This window comes from Caretta caretta, chromosome 11, assembly GCF_965140235.1.
Source record: "Caretta caretta isolate rCarCar2 chromosome 11, rCarCar1.hap1, whole genome shotgun sequence".
Taxonomy (NCBI): domain Eukaryota; kingdom Metazoa; phylum Chordata; order Testudines; family Cheloniidae; genus Caretta; species Caretta caretta.
This window is the reverse complement of record NC_134216.1, coordinates 42575889-42597188: the sequence shown is the minus strand read 5'-3', so window position 1 is coordinate 42597188 and position 21300 is coordinate 42575889. Positions and strand designations below refer to the sequence as shown.

The following is a 21300-nucleotide window of genomic DNA, read 5'->3' as shown; positions in this document are numbered from 1 at the left end:
ATCTTTCCCTTGATTTGGGATGCCTTCATAGTTTCCAAGATCAGAAGGTACCACTGTGATCATCTAGTCTGACCACCTGTGTAGCGCAGGCCAGAGAACATCCCCAAAATAATTCCTAGAGCAGATCTTTTAGAAAAACATCCAATGGCAAAGACTTAAGATTTTGTCAGTGATTGGGATTTTTATTCTCCATGGTCATGTTGCATGCCTGTGTTTATAAGACCCATCGAACACAGGCCTTTAGCAGACTTTCTGCTTTACCTTGGCAGGAAAGTCACTGTCTCAAGGGCAGAGATGATGAACAAGTTCTTGGAAAGAGCTAGAAAAGAGAGCACATCTGTAAGTTTGTATGGCTGCAGCTATTTATTATGAAATACCAGGTCAATACTGTCAATATGTCCAAACTCGTGCGTTCAGGAAACTGAATGTTTTTATAAGAACACTTGCATTTCTCCCGAATTAGTGGCGATGTGTGCTGTAACGGAAAGTTTAGTGCTATATTGAGGGAGGAGTAACACTGATGCATTGTCTTACACTGGTCCTATTCCAACTTCACAGTGTATGGCTAATTTCAGAGTCTCTGTATTGACAGCTTACTTTGACATTGCTCCAGCTACTAATGAAAGCTGATGGATTTATTTTTAAAGTGTGGGGAAACAGCAAACTTTATATTACTAGAAAGGCAATGAGAACTTTCAAATGTATGGTACAATAGTATATTCAATGCTAAAACATTTCAGAAAGTGTAACTGACATGTTATTGCTAGGTTCCTCCTGAAGATTTGACTCTCCTAGTTTGAAGTCATCAGATGCATTGGGTTTGTTGTGTTATGCACTGTGACAGAGTATGGAGGTACTATCCATCACCAGCACCCAAAGGGTTAACTCTAGGTCTCTGCTATACACAGATGTTCATAGCAAGGTAACAAAGCAGGCCTAGAAATTGCAAGCCAGAGGCAGCAGTTAATTCTATGCCCTGAGCCAGGACCCAGACACTAAGAACTAATATTTACACTGAATTTCTGGCTGTGTAAAACCAGTTTGTTTTGTTGTAAATAGAGCTTCCTAAAGAATAACAAGTTAATGAGGAACATAGGTGGCATGAAGTGCTGTGGTGTAAGTGGATGGAATCTTTTTCACCTTCCACTGGCTTTGTCCATTGTGGTCCTTTTCCCCTCTATAATTTCTCACCATTGCTGCTCTAAACAGGATTAGATGAACAGCACCTTGCCTACATTACACTAATGAAGCTACACTAGTGGTAGCAATAGCAGGAAATCTGAAGGTGAAAGAAAAGCTAATGTAGACACAGCCTGTGAGTCACTCTGGTTGATTAAAAGCACCTTGACGAATTCAATAATCGCAAAGTCCAAATCTTGCAAGGTCTTTCTGTCTCTTGCAAGATCGCCATCCTGGGCTGCAGTGTTAGGGTAACATTTGCTCTCTTGAGAATAATGCTTTCATGGCTGAACAAAGGACCACAAAAGCCCCCTGCTAGTTATAGAGTTGACCTAGACACAAAGCTAGAGATGGGTCTGGGGGTCTGGGGTTCCTCCATCCCACTTGAAGGTTTGGGGGCTCAGGTTTGAGGTGGATCTTCATTTCTATACCTGTATCTAATTCAGAGATTTGAGGAACTGGGCTTCAGTCCACATATTCTAAACTCCATTTCCAAACCCATTTAAATTAAACCCAATTTATCTTTGTCCATGCTGTCCAGTCAATCATGGTTTAACCAGAGTTAATCTGCACAGGTTTTAAACTATACATTTTAAACGTGCTGAGCAAATCTGGGACCCAACACCGCGCTGCTGCTTGCCATTCCCGTTATAAAGAGGAAACTGAAGGGAAGACTAGCTGCCATTCCTTGAGTTCCTCCAGTTTAGGGACTACAACACAAAGCATGCCACAGTCAATCTGTAAATCACTTTCTCTTGTTGCGAGGGGATATTTCTTTATGCTGTTGAACTTCAATGTGTTAGTAATGATTGAGATGTTAAACACTGGTCACGAAATTCAATTGTTTCCCTCACTATTTGTAACACCTCTTCCTTGAGCATAGTAAGTACTTTGCACAGGTACTGAAATGTGCATTTAAGAGTATATAATGTACTACAGTGTGTATATATAGGTATATAGAATGTACTACAGTGTGTATATATAGGTGAGTTTGCATGTGGCTTCATGTGTGCTAGGGTTCTGTCTCCTTCAAAATGTGCAAAATTATAAATAGATGATTGGAGGAGGCCCCAGGAGACAAGGGCTCAGTGTGCCTGGTGGCCGGAAATGCCACCGAAAGTGACAGAGACCTTAATTTAGGGGGCTCAAACTCAAGTTACCTTAGGGCCAGTCCTCAAATCCTCCCAGCGGGCCAATAATGTCACTGAAGATTAGAAAAGAAAAGATTCGATTAGATTCAGAAAAGAAAACGTTTATATTGTATTTTTTATTTCAAATTTCTTAGAAATAATAAAACTGTCATACAACTTTATACAATTCGTCACCTGCCAGAGAGTTTTTAGTGTTTGCCAGACACCTGGCATCGCTTCAGTTCTGTCAGTTTGTTGATGTTTGGCCTCAGTGACTGAGCAGTTGAAACCTTCAGGATTGCAGCAAGGTGTGCATCAGATAGTTTAACTGGCTTGCTGTCTGGAGCAGAGTGTATTGTACTTATGTGTAGTAGACGGAGCTCCCTCTCCATTGTACAACCACTGCCGATGAATTTCACTGATCTTGAACAATTATTTTTAAACCCAATTTCTCATCTGGAAGTTTTACTGAGCTTCTCTTTGGGCTCTGAGAACAAACTTGAGATACTTTAGCTCAAAGGAGGACTTCCTTCAGCTATTCTGAATGCCTGAGAACATGTGAATTCATGTGTGCTGCGATTCTGTGTCCTTCAGAGTGTGCAAAATTACTGAGTAAATCTGTAATGAAAGTGCCTCCTCAACCATGCAGAAATTAGTGGTGCTCAGGAGCACTAAATGAATTTTCATATATTCCACTTTATTTCTCACTCAGCTTGTGAAATTGACTGATTTAGTGAACCTTTCAGAGTGTCTACGCTGCAGCTGGGAGTGAGTCTCCTAGCCTGGGTAATAAATTTGTTAGTCTCTAAGGTGCCACGAGTACTCCTTTTCTTTTAGCCTGGGTATACAGACTTGTGCTAGCAGGGCTCAAGCTAGCATGCTAAAAATAGCAATGCGGATGTTCCAGCTCAGACAGAAGCTTGGGCTGTGAAGTCCACCTGACCTCTTAGGCTTAGGAGCCAAAGCTGGAATGACCACATCACTACTTTTAATGTACTAGCTCTAGGGTTACCATATGTCCGTATTTTCCTAGACATGTCCGGCTTTTTAGTTCTTAAATCACTGTCTGGGAGGAATTTTTAGATATCTAAAACGTCTGGGATTTTGCCACATCGGTCAGGGATGCCTTTTGTCCCAATATCTGGGACCGCTCACCTCACCGCGCGCACCAAAGTCCTGGGGCAGCTCCTGGTGCCGACCTCCAGCTGGAGCATGCAGTGTGGGTGGCCCCTAGGCACAGAGGTGGAGGGGGGTCTCCGTGTGCTGCACCGGCTCCCTCCTGCCCAATCAGAGCTGTGGGGGTGGAGCTTGCAGGCACCAGTAGAGAGCCCTCCCCCACCCCCCCAACCCGACCCTAGGAGGAACCAGAGGGACCTGCCGGATGCTTCCCGGGAGCCGCCCCAGGTAAGCACCACTGGGACTCCCCACCTCGCCCTCTGGCAGGTCCCTCTGGCTCTTAGGGTCAGGGCGGAGGGCTCTTTGCACGCTGCCGGCGCCTGCAAGCCCCCCTCCGCAGCTCTGGCACGGAGCTTGTGCTTGTGGCGGGTGCAGCACGTGGAGGTTCCTCGGCTGCCCTGATCCTAGGAGGCAGAGGGACCTGCGGCAGGATGGCTGAGTAGGCGACTGGGGTGGGGTGAAGAGGCGAGTGGTGAGCCAGCAGTGGGTGGAGGGGGGAGAGTAGGTGAGCGAGGGGGGGCCAGTGGCTGGCGGCGGGCGGGCGGGCAAGGAGGCAAGTGGCAGACGGGGAGGGTGAAGAGGCGAGCGGTGAGGGAGCCAGCAGCGGGTGGGGTCCAATGGGGCAGGGAGGGGGTGGAGTTGGGGCAGGGCTGGGGGGCATGAGCAAATACCCCCCCCCCATGGAGTGTCCTCTTTTTTGAATATTCAAATAGGGTAACCCTAGCTAGCTCAAACCCTGTTAGCACAAGTTTATTGGCCTAGGCTACGATGCTCGCCCCAGCTGCAGTATAAACATATCCTTATAGTTGGGTCCTGCATTTCTGAGAAACCACCTCTTTCCATGTTTTAGACCAGCAGCTGAGATCATGTGGGATGCTCAAGCTGATAAACCCAAAATTTACACACTTGGTGAGCCTTGATGCTGGATCTTGTTTCCTCCTTTGGTCTGGCAGAATTGTGTGTTGACCATCCCCTCCCAGCATGTTGTAGGGCTATCAATTCATGGAGGTCTATAATTCATCATTCTTTGCAGCTTCCAACAATCCTCATTCACTAGTCAAATACTTAGTTTTCTGCAGCTTGCATAAAACATTTCTGAAATGAACCGTGCTATGAACTGGAGCCGTAAAGGTGCACTTCTGTAACCTCAGCATGGGAAAGTCTCTCTTGACGTTCTTGCTGTGCCTTAAGTAGTATATTTGATGCCCCAACATGTGGGCCCCCTGCTTGCCTATCCTCATGTGTTTGTCAATGGCACCCAACTCATCTATTTTAAAACTGGCTGACCACCTTATATCTGCTGTGAAAAGGTTCAGATGGGCAGGCTGACTGATGCTGCAAGTGTTCTGGGTTCTGTAATAAATCCCTCTGCTGGGCCAGCAATGCTGTATTATGTGACAGAAGAGAACTGTACTGAAGCTCTCTCCAAGACAAACCTTTGAAAGCGGTGCCTTAAAACTATGAGTTTGTTTAAATTTAGGTGCCCAAGTTCAAAAAATTTGGTGTGGATCTATAGGTGAATGTGCTAAATGTTTCTGGAAGAAAATGATGGAATTCTGTAGATTTCAGACACACACACACACATATACACACACACACAGCAGGAATAGAATACGGTTCCTCTCCATACGCAGAATGGGGGCTTTAATCTGGCAAATCGAGTTGACAGTGTGACTTAACTTCCACCTAATGTTAGCACTGCTATGAACTGAAGAGGAATTACTTGTTTAATGAAAAATTTAAAAGTACCGCATAAAACTGATGGAAAACAGAGACTCTACTTGGTTATCTGCTGCAGCAATAAGGGGAGGGACATCTTTCTGGTGTGTCTTTTTATTTCATAAATGCAGTGTTTAGAAACCTACTTTAATTATGGGACTTCTAAAGGGACAGTAAAATTGTTAGATTAAATGGGGGTGGCTTAATAGGCTGTCCAAATTTGGGGTATTTATGCATCTGCATTAATTGTCAACTTAAAGTGAGCATTTCTGTAACTATGTGCGAATTTCATTGGCCAAATGCCAAGTTCAGCCATCCCATTAACGTGCCCACATTTTAAAAACTGGTCTCTGTATTTTAATCTTCTCTCATCTCTCTTGGGGCCAAATTCAGTAAATACAGTGCTCCGCCCACTTACATTTTTGAGCAAGACCCAGAAAATACATAATTATGGGCTTGCCCAGCCTTGCCAAGTTGAAGTTTTGTTGAATCTGAACTTCCATGAGTGAAATAAAATATATTTTGATCATATTTACACTATTAAAAGCTAAGTGGAAATTAAGCCAGTGAAGAACAAAGTATATTTGCATTAATGAGACTTTACTGTATGAATCAATTTATAAAACATTTATGAAAAATGTGTTTAAAAAGTTCACCTCTCTTTTCCAAGTGCCTTATGATGTGATATTTCTTTTTTTCCAAAGAGCAGCCCTGGAAATACTACATACAAGACTGAATGTTTTCTATTACTCAGGGTTATTTTCCAGAATGGCCTGGGAGGAAATATTGGGTGATGGGAACAGCAAACGAGCATTGATGGCTAAACTACCTGCATAAGGATAAAATATCAAATGCAAGTACTGAAGGCTAAACCAGAGGTTTGGGGTCCTCTGCGGGGCCGCGAACAGGTTTCAGGGGGGCCGCCAAGCAAGGCCAGCATTAGACTCACTAGGGCCCCGGGCACAAAGCTGAAGTCCCAGCGCATGAGGCTGAAGTCCAGGGCCCTGAGCCCTGCCACCCAGGGCTGAAGCCAAAGCCTAAGCAATGTAGCTTTGTGGGGGCACCTGCGGCATGGGGCCCCAGGCAGTTGCCCTGTTTGCTACCCCCTAATGCCAGCCCTGGCTTTTATATGCAGAAAACCAGTTATTGTTGCACAGATGGGCCGTGGAGTTTTTATAGCATGTTGTGGGAGGGGCTCAGAAAGAAAACTGTTGAGAGCCCCTAAGCTGTAGTGTCCTTATTCAGTGCATTAGAGGTGAATCCATGGGCTTCCAGCTGCTATTCCATCAGATAGGCTGGAATAGCAGTCACTTGGAGGTATTTTTTCATGCTTTGTGTGTATATAAAAAGATCTTCTACACTTTCCACAGTATGCATCCGATGAAGTGAGCTGTAGCTCACGAAAGCTTATGCTCAAATAAATTGGTTAGTCTCTAAGGTGCCACAAGTACTCCTTTTCTTTTTGCGAATACAGACTAACACGGCTGTTACTCTGAAACTTACCCTTCTGAGTCTCCTGTGTAGGAATTTCTGGATAGAGCCACTGGATCTATGTAATCACAAATCCAGTGGTCCCATCCCTAATCTGTTCCAATGGCTTGTGGCTGGTGTGGCACACCCTTCACAGTGCACAGGGTATGGAGGAACCCCCATTCAGCCATTCCACCTGCAATACTGCATGCTTTTACAGGGCTACCACTGGGGCTTCTGCAGGCCCCCACAAAGCCGTTCATTTTACCTGACGTGCATTGTCTGCAGAACAACATGTAGACATGGAGGGCACACCCATGCTTCCTGGGTTTATAGACTGGGGCCTAGATCCACAAAGGGACTTAGCCATTGTGATGCTGAGCTTTGCAGAGCCTAACTTTCAGGTGCCTAGAAAATCATGGAACAACACTGTGATTGACAATGCCGGAGTTAGGTGCTCAGGCTCCTGTACAATGAATGGGGGGAGAGAGGCACTTTAGACTGCAATCCACAAAACCAGCATGCTAGCTGGGGAGCCACCTAAGCTAATCAATGGGAGAGGGGGCATGAGCTGAGCCCTGCCCCCACTCAGAGATAGATGCCTGAACTGGGGCTGCAGGAAGGTGCCTATCTCTGCTTGCAGTCCATGAACGGTGGAAAGCTAGGTGTTCATGCACTAGGCTATAGAGTCATTCTAACTCTCTCTGGCCCAGTTAATATTTAATTATCTAAATGAAGGAGAGATTTAGGGATACACACATTAGAATAGCCCAGTGGTCAAGGCACTCACCTGAGACATGGCAGATCCCTGTTCAAATCTCTTCTTCCCTTCAGAAGGATGGGGGAGTTGAACCAATGGCCTCCCACGTCCTAGCTGAGTACCTTATCCTCTAGACTAAAGCAGCTTATCTGGCTCCTCTGTCCATTTGTGTGAACTCACCTGAGGGGGCCCAATCCAGTAGGCATCCTCTGAGCACACGTGCCAGAGTGGACCCTGTGACTGACAGTGCAGGGAGTGAACCAGTGAGCCTGCACTCTGATCACTTAGATGTTAATCAGTTCCCCTTGAGAAAACTGACAAGGATAATTAGACAGTAGGGATGGATGGAATAAGGAGCCAATTACCTCCTCCACCCCAGGTTGATAAAGAGGCAGGAGGGAAGTGCCGAGAGGGGAGCAAGAGGGGAACAGGGCTAGTTGAGCTTAGTAACATGGAGGCTCAAGGGAGGGAGAACTCTGTTTCTCTCAGGTCCTGGGGAAGGGCCAGAAGGTGCTGCTGGCACTGTAAATAGACTATGGCACAGGGATTGTTGTGGAAATGATGGAGGGAACTTAAAAGAAAAAGGACAGGGTGAAGGCACAACTCCTGGAGTTCATGCAGTTTCCACGGGGAAGAAAGCGGGAGAGGAGCCACACCCTGTGACCAGGGTCAGCTCCAGGCACCAGCTTTCGAAGGAGGTGCTTGGGGCAGCAGTTCATGTCCCACGGCGGCAATTTGGCAGCAGCTCTGCCGATCTTCCCACTACTGTGGCTTTCGACAGCGGCAGCAATTCAGCAGTGACTGCTTGGGGCAGCAAAATTGGTAGAGCAGCCCCTGCCTGTGACACGCCCCCACATGCAACCGAGCTGGCCAAACACATCTCCCTTGGTTTGTGAATCACTGTGGAGCTTAGGAAGGAGACAGGCATTCAGTCATAGAGGGACACAGAGTGCGTGTGCTTAAGGGCAGAAACATAGGCACCAAAGAGATGTCACTGCAAAAATATAGGCACTGAGCACCTTTAGGCACCTACAGGGTAAGATGGCAGCCGAGTGGGAATTTTGTGGATCACAGTGGTGCCTAAAAACAGGACTTGGCCACCTAAGTATGTTTGGGGATTGCACCCTATATAATTACTCCATATAAAATATTGCCACTCTGGAATAGTCTTTCTCCTCCAGAATCCTACCTCTGACAGTGGCAAGTGCCAGATATTCAGAACAAGGCATAAAAACCTATAATGCATTCAGCTGTTCAGTGTTATACCTGGGAGAGAGAATTTCTCCTGACCCCAGCTAATAATCTACTTGTCCCCTGAAGTTTAAACTGGTAGCCCTTGTAATTTTATTATAGCTTCTGTAACTGAAGACTTTGGACCAGATCCTCAGGTAGTGTAAATCTGTGTAAGTCCATTGACTTCGATGGAGCTATGCCAATTCAAATCAGCTGAGGATCTGGTCTTCTATTTTTATTCATTAAGCTGTTTGCCAGATGTTTATTAAGACAATGAGATAATATAGGTAATGAAATACATGGGATAAAAGCTACATTTTAATAGTGAAAAGCTGTTTGGACTTTTTTTAAGTAAATTGGATGTATGTAATATGGATTTTTGACCAATATTTAAAAACAACAGTTGTGATGCTAGACCTATTTAAATTGGAGTTAGCTGAACCATTTGTTTGGCTAGAGCCACCTACTGATATTTTGGAACTGTATTTTTGTTTGATGGATATTTTTTTTTAACAGCATCATCGGCATATTGCTTCCTTCATGCATTTCTCTGAAAAAGCTTACAGCAGAAGTTCCTGCTGGACAAATGTCAGGCAAGCCAGCTGATGGTGAAAGAACATAGCTGGTAAACTCTTGATTTTTTTTTTCTTTTCGTGGCTTAAAATTATATCTCATTTGCTGATATTGCTATGGAATTAGGTGACGAAGCAAATTAAATTTTAGTAAAGTTCAGAGTCCAGTTTTTAAAACCAACCCCTTCAAACAAAAACAAAAAATCTAGGTCAGGATATTTAGAGTTGAGATTAAACCCTTGCATTTGAGTCACCCTGTGGGGTTGTTCAGGGTGTTTGCTTGTTTGTTTGGGGTTTTTTTAGTATTGCAGTTCACATTGTATGTGTGATCACACCTCCAACCGTAGTACCGAAGAACCGCAGGGTCAGCTGTGGACAGTTTGAGGCTTAATTCTGCTCTAGTTGATTAAAGCAGATCCTCAATTTATTTTAGATGCCTTTTGCGTGGGAACTTCCTCTTTTTTCCCTCTCTCTTTAATTTTAGGTTTAAAACCGCTTCTGAAAATTTGTTTAATTTTTTGGACGTTCTAAAATATTTACTGAAACTGTAGTGGCATCTCCAAATTTAAAAATGTGCTGTAAAATTAAAGGTAAAATCCAGATGAGGCTAAACTTTAGAGGGCAGAGACTTAGTTCAACCAGGCAAAAATGTGTAAGCACAGTTACTTTAACTGCTCATGCACAGGGATATATTGTCTCTCATCTCTGTGCACATACAGTTATTCAATCTACATGCACATTTGCACAAGCATCTATGACATACAGACCTCTGACTCCTTCTATAAAAATAAATGTGGGCCAGAGAATTACCCAAGGGCATACTTTATTTTTAGAGGCTCTTTTGGAAGGAGGGCACTTGATAAAATGCCATTTAAAAACAAACAAACAAAAAAAAGCTTTCAGCATGCAAACATTAATAGTGTAATTTGGACTAATTTGCACTTCAATAGGTAAAGCTTTATTTTTAACTGAAATTTTGCATTGTTTATAAACTTGTATTTGGTTTCTATCAGTTATTTATATTTAGTAGTTTTTGCCTTTTGAAGTCTGTGGATATCTGGGAGCATGAGAAATGCAGGCATATGCCCAAAACATGTCTTCGCTTAGTATGACATCAGTTCACAAGCCCAAATCATCACTACTTGTGTGCAGGAGCACAGAGGAAAAGTCACAGGAAGTTCTTCATCTGGCCCCAGCCCTTCCATGCAACTGGCAGCACGTGTTGCAGGTTGCTCTCCCCAACCCCAAGAGGCAGGGTGCCAGCTGTGCTGAACGGGACAGAGGTTATATTTGAGCAGATTGTGAGTGTGGCCCCCAGCCATCACCTTTCCTCCCCAGCAAGACAACCAGCACTGAGGGAGCACAAGACATACCTTTACTAATAAGGAGTAGTAGTGGATGCTGGTTAGTATATTCCCCTAATTTAGTATAGTGTTTGTGCATGCAGATGTATAGCTCGATGCCTTATCAACAATCTGTGTGCACAATCACAATTTAGTGACTCAACACAGTTATCTTTGCGCACCTGATCCCAAACATTTTGAGCCCCAGCTTCAATATCCTAAACATGCCATGAGCCTGAGCAAACTGCCACTAAAGTCAATGGGAGTCTATCCATTGCCTCTGAGAGTTGGATTAGACCCTACGTCACTGCTTTCAGGGAGTTATGGGTGCTTACCACTTTGCAGGATCAGGCCCTATGTATATCTCTGTACTTTAGAACATGAAATACAATTTTAGCTATCTACATATCAATTCATTGTCTCCCCATACTCCAGAAAATTGATTGATATGGACTTCCACATCACAGACTTGTAAAGTACTTGGATTATAATGTTCTGGTACCATGGCAATCTTACTTAGTTGGAATTTTCCACATACACAACTCTCCTGGATTTCCACGATGGAATTCTTGGTTGCCTCGGGCTGGTGGGGAACAACTGTTGTGGACCAATAAAATGTTACTGTGTTGATGACAGCTATCACTCGGCACATATCTGCTCTCATACTGGTTCTTTACATGCAATTTTGTTTTGCCTTTACTTTCTTCTGAACTAATGTACTTTGTTTTATTGGATCTGTTCTGGGGTCCTGTGCGTGATTTGTTACTAAGTACACTGAAATTTTTGAGAGATTTGGAGAGGGTAAGGAATTTTTCAGCAGGATAATTAGGGTTAGTGTTACCAGAAAGAGTTCACTGGGTTCTGCTGGCTCAACAGTTATAAAAGAAATGGGTCTAATTCTCTAGGAGAAGATCTGAGAGGAGCCTTAAGAGCAATCATGCTCGGGGGCCAGTATGAGCTGAACGTTATCTTATTGTTGGGGGGAGGGGGTTTATTAGAGGATAAACATCCAGGAAGGGTGAGTTTGGACTCCATAGCATGCCTAGATTATTTGAACAGATATCTAATCTACCTCGCCCTACACATAAGAATGTAGACACATCCTACCCATTCTTGCATTTTTTTTCAAGAACAAAAGTTTTGAGTTTTATTTCCTATTGTGTTTTGTTTTTCTTTTTTTATGCTTGTCCATGAACCATCAAATACTTGTGGTTTCTAAGTGTCTCAGTTCATGCTGCTGTTTGCAAGAGGAAAAGGATTAAAACATGGATTAAAATGTTGTCATGTTCAAAATTTAAGCTGTGACTCTGAAAGAAATGAACATGTCTCTCTGCAGTCTGACTGGGTCTGGAAAAACACTTACCCTGACATTGGTTTTGCATTCGCATATTTCCGAAGACTTCCCCACACACTGTTGTTAAAGATCTCTAGTAGCCTGCTTTCCTACTCCCTACTTTTGGATGCCTGTAAAAGCTCCAATGTTGTGTGAAATGGGCTACCCTGGTCAGTACTGAATTGTTCTGTTTTGTAAGGGTGAAATTCACTCCCATGCAAAAGGGCTACACAAGACCTGTGTGCCATTTAAATCACATTAAGCCCTGTTTTGAGGCCTTAAGTGTATAGATGTATAGGCCTTGTTTGGTTCTCTGCACAGGGGTGAGAGAAGGGGAGCTCTGAGTTGGGTCCCAGAAATGAAAGCAGATGCTCAGTATGAGTGTCAATCCCTCTCTTACTTCGTTGGCTCAGACTGCTTCCTTAGCCTTTCAGTGATACTGGAAGTTTACAGAGGCGGTGGCGTGTTTGGGATCAGGTCTCCAGCCAGACAATACCACCCCTCTTTGGGAACTGCCTCTGCTTTCAAATAAAGTCCAAAAGTCCCAGAATAAATGAACTTCCCCTTTCTGGAACTGTCTTCTCCCCAGAATTTCCCTGTGTCTCTTGTGTCTATGGTAACTTCCCTTTCTGTAGCTATCCAGTTCTTTACAAGGCCTTTTTAAAGGCGAAATGTCTACATCTCCTGTTCCTTCCCCAGCTTTCCCTGTAGTGCAGGTTAGTAATATTTTTTTTCCTCTCCTCTCTTTTCCAGGATAATTTGCTGTGAAAGCCTTTAATGCTCCAGTGTTCTTCCGGACTACGAGTCTGGTATGCCTTGCAGCAGGAGCGGGACAGACTAATGCTAGACCGCAGGCCTTCCTTTTAAAGGTACATAAACTTTGTTAAAAGTACAAAGTTATTGAGGGTAAACTATCACTTTCCCTTTACTGAGCTGCCATGTTTTCCATGGAAGATTATTTTATTTTATATTTTGCCCCCAAACCAATTTTTTTTTTTTTTGGCCCGAAGGCTGAAATATTTCAATTTGGATATGCTGCCCTCATGGCAGCTGTCCCCATTCTCCTCTGTATGCCAGGCCCCCTGGCCAGACTGCATCTTCAAGGATGCACTTTTATGGTGCAGCTCTCTCACCAGGAAGGGTCACTGATGCATTGTGTGGGAGCTGGAGTTTGACCAGGGTCTCTGGTCAACAGAGGAGAGCGGGGACATGAAGCACCACAGCAGCATTTCTATAGTTGAATTTTTGCTGAACAAATCTCAGTTTCCCATGGAAAATTGAGATGAAAATGAATCTTTTTTTCCCACGTGCATGGACGTTATCCATGGTGAGGAAAGCCCGTTTTCTGACCCACTCTAGTTCTGAGTTGTGTTTTAATTGTGATGTAACTCTGAGGCTTGCTCTGCCTGAAGGTAGCGACATTATCAAAGTTGTGGCTCATATTACCCGCTTTCCTCTAACGCAGCACTTTTTGTGTTCCTTTCCTCTGTCATTAGCAAAAACCGTTGGGGATTTTAACAGTCCCAAATCAGTGCTACTTTGGAAATTAGGCTCCTTTTCACAGAATAAGGAAAGTCTTGAGAGGGACAATCAACGGTTTTGACTGGTGACTTCATTTTTTTCCCCTCTTAAGTGCCATATTATTTTCTACAGTTTGTTGTTTGTTCCTTCCTCTTTCTCTGTTTGGAAATTAATCATACAGGAAATGATTAACCGCAGCTAGCTCTCTGTCTGCCTGTCTCTGACTTAATGTGTCATATTAAGAGAGAGGCCTGAAAGTGAGTTAAAATGGATGGCTAGATGCACACAACATGCTTTTGTACAGACTTACAATCCAGTTGTTCACTTTGGCCATCCCACACAACTAGTCATCCGTTTAGTTTTAGTAGAATAAGATGTTTGTTAAAAATAACTTAGAACTACAAAGTTAGAATCTGAAATTGCCAAAGTTTGGGGATCCAGGGTCTCAGCGGGCCCATTTCTACTTAATTCCCTTGCAGCTTTCCTTTGTAGAGTGTGATGTCTATAAGAGAAGTCTTACTTCTACCTTTAGATTTTTAAATGAGATTTTTGTTGTTGTTATGACATGCTGCATATCATGACTGTTTTTTATTCTATTGTTGGAAATGATATCATGGCTGTCTAACCAATAGCTGGTGGACTTAATTAGCACAACAGTCAGGCACATTTAATTACTCCTGGGGGAATTCTGCAACTTGGCGCATGTGCGGAATTTATGTCCCCCGCAAATTTCTTTGCTTCCCCGCAGAAAAAAATGACTTTCTGACAGAGAAGCAAAGGGAAGCCACAAGGGTGGTCATGCAACTCTTCTCAGCAGTATGTTTCAGGTTCCCAGGGCAGCCGGCAGAGAGGTAAATCACTGTGGGGCAGGGGACGGGACTGGTGAAGAGAAGACCCGGCTGGTGGCTCCTACCCTCTGCCTGTCTCCGCTGCTATTCACAGCTGGGCTGGAAAGGATGGGACTTCCTCTTCCCCTGCATGGCACCTGGGGCCTGTTCAGACCCATGCCAAGATTTCTCCCCCTGCTGCAGGAAGCTCTGCAAACCCCCCCCCCCACACACACACACACCCTCCGTTGCAGGGAGAGGTATCCCTGTACAGGGAGCTGCTCCCCCATACACCCACACCCCATGCATCCAGACCCCTCATACTCAGACCCTCCCGCCAAGCTTCACCCCCTTCCACATGCAGGAAACCCCCCCCCATGAGCCCCACTTCCCCTGCACCCTGGACTACCCTACCGAGCCCCAACCAGCTGCACCTGGATCCCCACCCCATGCTCCCAGCATCTAGACCCCGCTGAGCCCCAACCACCATCGTCTGGACCCACTTGAAGAGTCCCATTACTGTTGCACCCAGAACCTCCAACAAGCTTCTGTGCATCCAGATCCCCCTGCACCCAGACCCGCACTGAGTTGCCCGTACCCAGATTGCCCCATAAAGAACCCTCTCAACCCACACCTGGATCCCCCCATGTTAAGCCCCTCCACACTTGGATCCTGTCTGTGACGGGTTTGGTCAGAGAGACCCCCCCCTTCCCCCCCCCCTTGGGACTCTTACCTGACATACTGGAATTACCTCTGAGCCCGTTTTCCACTGCCAGCTTGGGACTCCAGAACCCTGCCTCGTTGAGCCAGACATGCTAGCCTGCTGCAACACAGACCCAGGTTTGGTCTACGCCCCCAAAACTGCAGACTTTAACCAAAAACTGCTCAGCAAGTCACCTATCTCCAGCACCCAGACACCCAGCTCCCAATGGGATTCAAACCCCAAATAAATCCATTTTACTCTCTATAAATACAGTGTAAACTCATAAATTGTCCACCCTCTATAACACTGATAGAGAGATATGCACAGCTGCTTGCTCCCCCAGGTATGAATCACTTTGGGTTAATTAATAAACAAAAAGTGATTTTATTAAGTATAAAAAGTAGGATTTATGTGGTTTTAAGTAATAACAGACAGAACAAAGTAAGTTACCAAGGAAAATAGAACAAAACACGCAAGTCTAAGCCTAATACAGTAAGAAACTGAATAGAGGTAAATCTCACCTTCAGAGATGTTCCAATAAGCTTCTTTCACAGACTAGACTCCTTCTTAGTATGGGCCTGATCCTTTCCCCTGGTACAGTTCTTGTTAGTTCCAGCTCAGGTGGTAACTAGGGGATTTCTCATAACTGGCAGCCCCCTTTGTTCTGCTCCACCCCCTTTTATATCTTTGGCACATGGCGGGAATAATTTCTCTCTCTGGGTTCCCACCCTTCCTTCTGAATGGAAAAGCACCAGGTTTAAGATGGATTCCAGTTCAAGTGATACGGTCACGTGTCCTGTGAGATCCCAAACCTCCATTCTTTCTGGCCTGAGTCACAGGAAGGCTTACAAGTAAACAGAGCCTTTTACAACCAATTGTTCTAGTTAATGGGAGCCATCAAGATCCTAAGCCACCATTAATGGCTCACACTTTGCATAATTACAATAGGACCTCAGAGTAATACTTCATATTTCTAGTTTTAGATACAAGAATGATACATTCATACAAATAGGATGAACACATTCAGTAGAGTATAAGCTTTGTAGTGATACCTTACAAGAGACCTTTTGCATAAAGCATATTCCAGTTACATTATATTCACACTCATTAGCATATTTCCATAAAATATATGGAGTGCAATGTCACACTGCCTTGCTGGGCCTACCTGCCCACACAGAGGAGCAGGGCCCTGGGGTGTTTCTGGGACAGGCCAGGTCCTTGCGCTGTGTTGGCGTTGGGTGCAGCCTCACTGCTGAGTCTGTGTCGGGTGCGGGGAGGAGGGGGCTGCACAGTAATCTCCCACCTCTGTGTAGCCAGTGGCATGTGCTCCCCAATGCCATGCTAGAGCCTCCACATTTACTTGACAAACAAAATTTTCAGAATTTTTGTAAAGGATTTTGGTGCAGAATTTTAAAATTTTTGGTGCAGAATGCCCTTGGGAGTAACATTTGGTAATTTGCAAAATAACTTAAATTAAGATCACAGCCTCCCTGCACTGGTCCTTAGTGTGCAAGATATGTGAGTTTTAGTGCAGTTTTTAGTTGTTATCACCACCTAGTGACTGGAATAAATGCCTTGAAAGAGGATGAAAACATATAATGCTGCGTTCTAATCCTCCTCTAGGTGACTTTGTAGCGTAGATGCTTTTGGATTTGAGAGTTTTTAGTTTTAGTCTCAGCAGAGGCAGATTCCTCAAACCAATCTGTGATGGAATCCCTGGGATGGTCTGTCTGATATTAGTAACATTAACCTGATGGATTATAAACCTCAACAGGTTTGGAGGGTTTTTTTGTTTTTCTTTGCTTTAAGAAAGGGAAGAGTTGGAGAAGCCCAAAGAAAATGGAGAAAGTCTATCAATATTCTAAGGTATATTTAAAAGGCATAGTTATACTGTGGTAGCTTCTTATCATTCCAGTCCTTGATGAAAGGTGCCAGCAACATTTTCAGCAATCATAGAGACAGCACTCGGGTATTTCTGTTATTACTTTGCACATGGCCCATGATATTGATTGTGGAGTCATCATAATGTATTGGATTTATCTGTGAGGTTGCCTCACAACTGTTGCCCTGTCAGCTATGGAAAATTCTTCTTTTAGCACAGATACAGACCCTTTTTTTGGAGCTTAAGGACCGGGTTTCTAGTCTTGGATGAGATGTGTGTATTAGGTTCCTGTTATTGTATCTCTTGTCTACAGCACAGGATTCATTACAGTGTGTGCTCAGATACTGGCCCTTTTAATTTTTATATATAAAATAGCGGTAATATACAGTACTTTCCTGAAATAAAATGCAAAGAAATTAACCTTGGATTGCAAAGATCTATGGTCCTAAAGTGTCAAAGCCAGAGACCCTCATCCTTTTGAGTTGTAATGTGGTGCTTTGTCTCACTGTTCATTAGTGTTACAAGCACCTTCATTGTTTGCAACTACAGTAGGTACATTTATTATTGCACCAACAGAAGTTAACATAAGAAGGGCCATGCTGGGTCAGACCAATGGTCTGTCCAGTCCAGTATCCTGTCTTCTACCAGTGGCCGTTGCCAGATGCTTCAGAGAGAATGAATAAAGGAGGGCAATTTATCAAGTGATCCATCCTCTATCATCCAGTTCCAGCTTCTGGCAGTCAGAGGTTTAGGGACACCCAGAACATAGGGTTGCATTCCTGACCATCTTGGCTAATAGCCATTGATGGACCTATCCTTCATGAATTTATCTAATTCTTTTTTGAACACACTTATGCTTTTGGCATTCACAACATTCCCTGGCAATCCACAGGTTGATATTGCGTTGTGAAGATGTACTTTCTTTTGTTTGTTTTAAACCCGCAGCCTGTTAATTTAATTGGGTGGTCCCAGGTTCTTGTGTTAAGTGAAGGGGTAAATAAGACTTCCTTATTCGCTTTCTCCACACCTTTCATGATTTTATGGTGTAAAACCTGTATCATATGTACATCCCCCTTAGTCATCTCTTTTTCTAAGCTGAACAACCTTGATCTTTTTAGTCTTTCCTCATTTGGAAGCCATTCCATACCTTTGATCATTTTTGTTGCCTTTCTCAGAGCTTTTTCCAGTTCCAGTATATCCTGGACAAAGTATTCAACATGTAGGCGCACCATGGATTTATGTATTGGCATTATGATATTTTCTGTCATATTATCTATCCCTTTCCTAATGGTTCCTGACGTTGTTGGGGTTTTTTGACAGCTGCTGCACGTTGAGAACTATCCACAAGGACTCCAATATCTCTTTCTTAAGTGGTAACAGCTGATTTAGACCCCATCATTTTGTATGTATAGTGGATCTGCTGTTTTCCAATTTGCAGTACTTTGCATTTATCAACATTGAGTTTCATCTTCAATTTTTTTGCCCAATCTCACAGTTTTGAGATCCCTTTAACTTTTTGTAGTCTGCTTTGGTCATAACTATCTTGAGTAATTTTGTATTATCTGTAAACTTTGCCACCTTACTGATTATCCCTTTTTCCAGATCATTTATGAATATGTTGAACAGCATTGGTCCCAGTACAGTCTTGGGGAACCCCTCTATTCTCTCCACTGTGGGGGGAAATGACCATTTATTCTTACCCTTTGTATCCTATTTTTTTAACCAGCTACTGATCCATAAGAGGACCTTCCCTCTTATCACATGACTGCTTAGATTCCTTGAGAGCCTTTGGTGAGTGACCTTGTTAAAGGCTTTCTGAAAATCCAAGTACATCTTATCGACTGCATCACACTAATCCACATGCTTACCATCACCCTCAAATAATTGTAATAGAATGGTGAGGCGTGACCTCCATTTACAAAAGCCATGTTGACTCTTCTGCAATATCATGTTTATATATGTGTCTGATCATTTTGTTCTTTACTATGGTTTCAACCAGTTTGCCTGGTATTGAAGTTAGGCTTACTGGGCTGTAATTGCCAAGATCACCTCTGGAGCCTTATTTGAAAATTGGCATTATATTAGCTACACTCCAGGACAGGATTACTGGACTAGATGGACCTTTGGTCTAACCCTGTATGGCCGTTCTTATGTTCTCAGTAGGATTTTACTTCTGATTTTTAAAAGATGTCTTTTTGTCTCTATCTATCTCTTTTCCTCTGTTATTTAGCCATGGTGACACTTTATTGGTCCTCTTGCTGTTTTTGTTTTGTTTGGGGTGTACATATAGTTTGAACCTCTTTTATGGTGGTTTAAATTAGTTTCCATGCAGCTTGCAGGCATTTCACTCTTGGGACTGTTCCTTTTAATTTCCATTTAATTAGCCACTTCCTTTTTGTGTAGTTCCCCTTTTTGAAGTTAAATGCTATTGTGGCGTGTTTTTTTGGTATTTTTCCCTCCCTACAAGGATATTGCATTTAATTAATTACGGTCATCGCTTTTACTCAGCAGTTCAGCTATATTCATCTCTCAGACCAGACCCTGTGTTGCCACTTAGGACTAAATTAAGAATTGCCTCTCTGCATGTGGGTCCCAGGACTAGCGTCTCCAAGCAGTCATTAGTGATGTCTCTAAAGTTTATCTCTGCATCCCATCCTGAGGTGACATGTGCCCAGTCAATATGGGGATATTTGAAATCCCCCATTATTATTGGGTTTTCTATCCTTTGTGACCTCTCTAATCTCCCTGAGCATTTCACGAGCACTATCACGTCATGGTCAGGTGATTGGTAGTATATTCCTACTGCTATACTCTTATTATTCAAGCATGGAATTTCTATACACAGAGATTCTACGGTACAGTTTGATTCATTTAAGATTTTTATTATATTTGACTCTAAGCTTTCTTTCACATACAGTGTGCTCCCCCACCAGTATGACCTACTCTGTCATTCCTATGTATTTTGTACCATCGTATTACCATGCCCCATTGATCACCATTGTTCCACCAAGTTTCTATGATACCTATCTTATCAATATCCTCATTTAATACCAGGCACTCAAACTCACCCATCTTAGTATTTAAACTTCTTACATTTGCGAACAAGCACTTATAAAATTTGACAGTATTTAGTTGTTTGCCTTTGTTATATGATTGAATGAGACTCGTTTGTTTGATAGTTTCTCTTCAGCTCCTACCTGTACTTTGTCAACTTCTATCCTCTTCACTTTACTAGTATATAGAGTTTTCCTTTTAATAAATTGTCCCCTATTGGATGTGTCTGTCCAAACTATGCACCTGTTGGCCTCCCCCAGCCCTTCGTTTAAAACTGCTATATGACCTTTTTAATTTTACATGCCACCAATCTGGTTCCATTTTGGTTTAGGTAGAACCCATCTTTCCACTATAGGCTCCTCCTGTCCCAAAAGGTTCCCTGTTCCTAATAAACCTAAATCCTTCCTTTTGAACACCGTCTCATTCACGCATTGAGACCCAGCAGTTCTGCCTGTGTAACTGGCTCTGCACAAGGAACTGGAAGCCTGTTAGAGAATGCTACAATGGAGGTCCTGGACTTCAATCTCTTACCTAGCAGCCTAAATTTGGTCTTCAGCGCACCTTTCCTACCTTTCCCTGTGTCATTGATACACACATGTGCCACAACCACCAGCTCCTCCCCGGTTCTGCATATCTACCTGTCTGGATGTCTTGAGAGCTCTGCCACCTCCACACCTGGCAGGCAATTCACCATGTGGTTCTCCTGGTCATCACAAACCCAACTATCTGTCTTTCTAATAATTGAATCCCCCATTACAGTTACCTGTGTCTTCCTGCTAACTTGGTTTCCTTCCCCCACCCCAGAGGTATCCTCAGTTCAAGAGGATACCATGACATCATCTGGAAGGAGGGTCCCAACTATGGGATCATTTCCTCTCTGTTCCAGCTTGATGTTCTCACTGATTTTATCACTGATTTTATCCTTTCCCTTTTACCACTGATGTTCACTGATTTTATCTTTGAGCTGCCTAGATGCATGCATTTTATATGTAGTGTCATTAATTTGCAATGACTTACCCAAACTGCCTTTGTTAGCTTTTTGCCATAGCATTTACATGAAGACAACAAATTATTTCCCATTTAACTCAGTTGAAGGAGTTAAGATTTTCTTATAAGTGAATAGCATGACTATTCCCTCCCGCCCCTCTTGGTATGATGACATAGTAATTGTGCAGGCAACTGCAGCTATGAAAAGACTGTATTAAGAAACAGGATGGTTGTGGTTTGCTGTCAGAACTAATTTTCCTGTTGACTTTTTTTTTTTTAAACAGGAAATTGAAGAACAAAGCTGCCTATGTCTTAATTAGCTCTTCTGTTAAATTTCAAATTTTAAATATTGAATTTTAGTATAAGAAGATTGGGAATGGATAGTATTTTGTTCACAATTTTATTTGATGA

At 43.3% G+C, this 21300-nt stretch overlaps 1 protein-coding gene across 5 annotated transcripts in view; it reads left to right on the top strand.

Moving 5' to 3' along the window:
* Positions 1 to 21300, top strand: part of WIPF1 (WAS/WASL interacting protein family member 1) — a 99466-nt gene that overhangs the window by 31605 nt on the left and 46561 nt on the right. For 3 of the 5 annotated variants that reach the window (XM_048869968.2, XM_048869969.2, XM_075117968.1), the window contains exon 2: positions 12669 to 12784. The exons of 1 other annotated variant lie outside the window; for it this stretch is intronic. The gene's annotated coding sequence lies outside the window, so the exon portion shown is untranslated. Of the gene's footprint in view, positions 1 to 9184; positions 9293 to 12668; positions 12785 to 21300 lie in introns of those variants that run through there. One more of the 5 variants, XM_075117967.1, reaches the window with a different exon arrangement.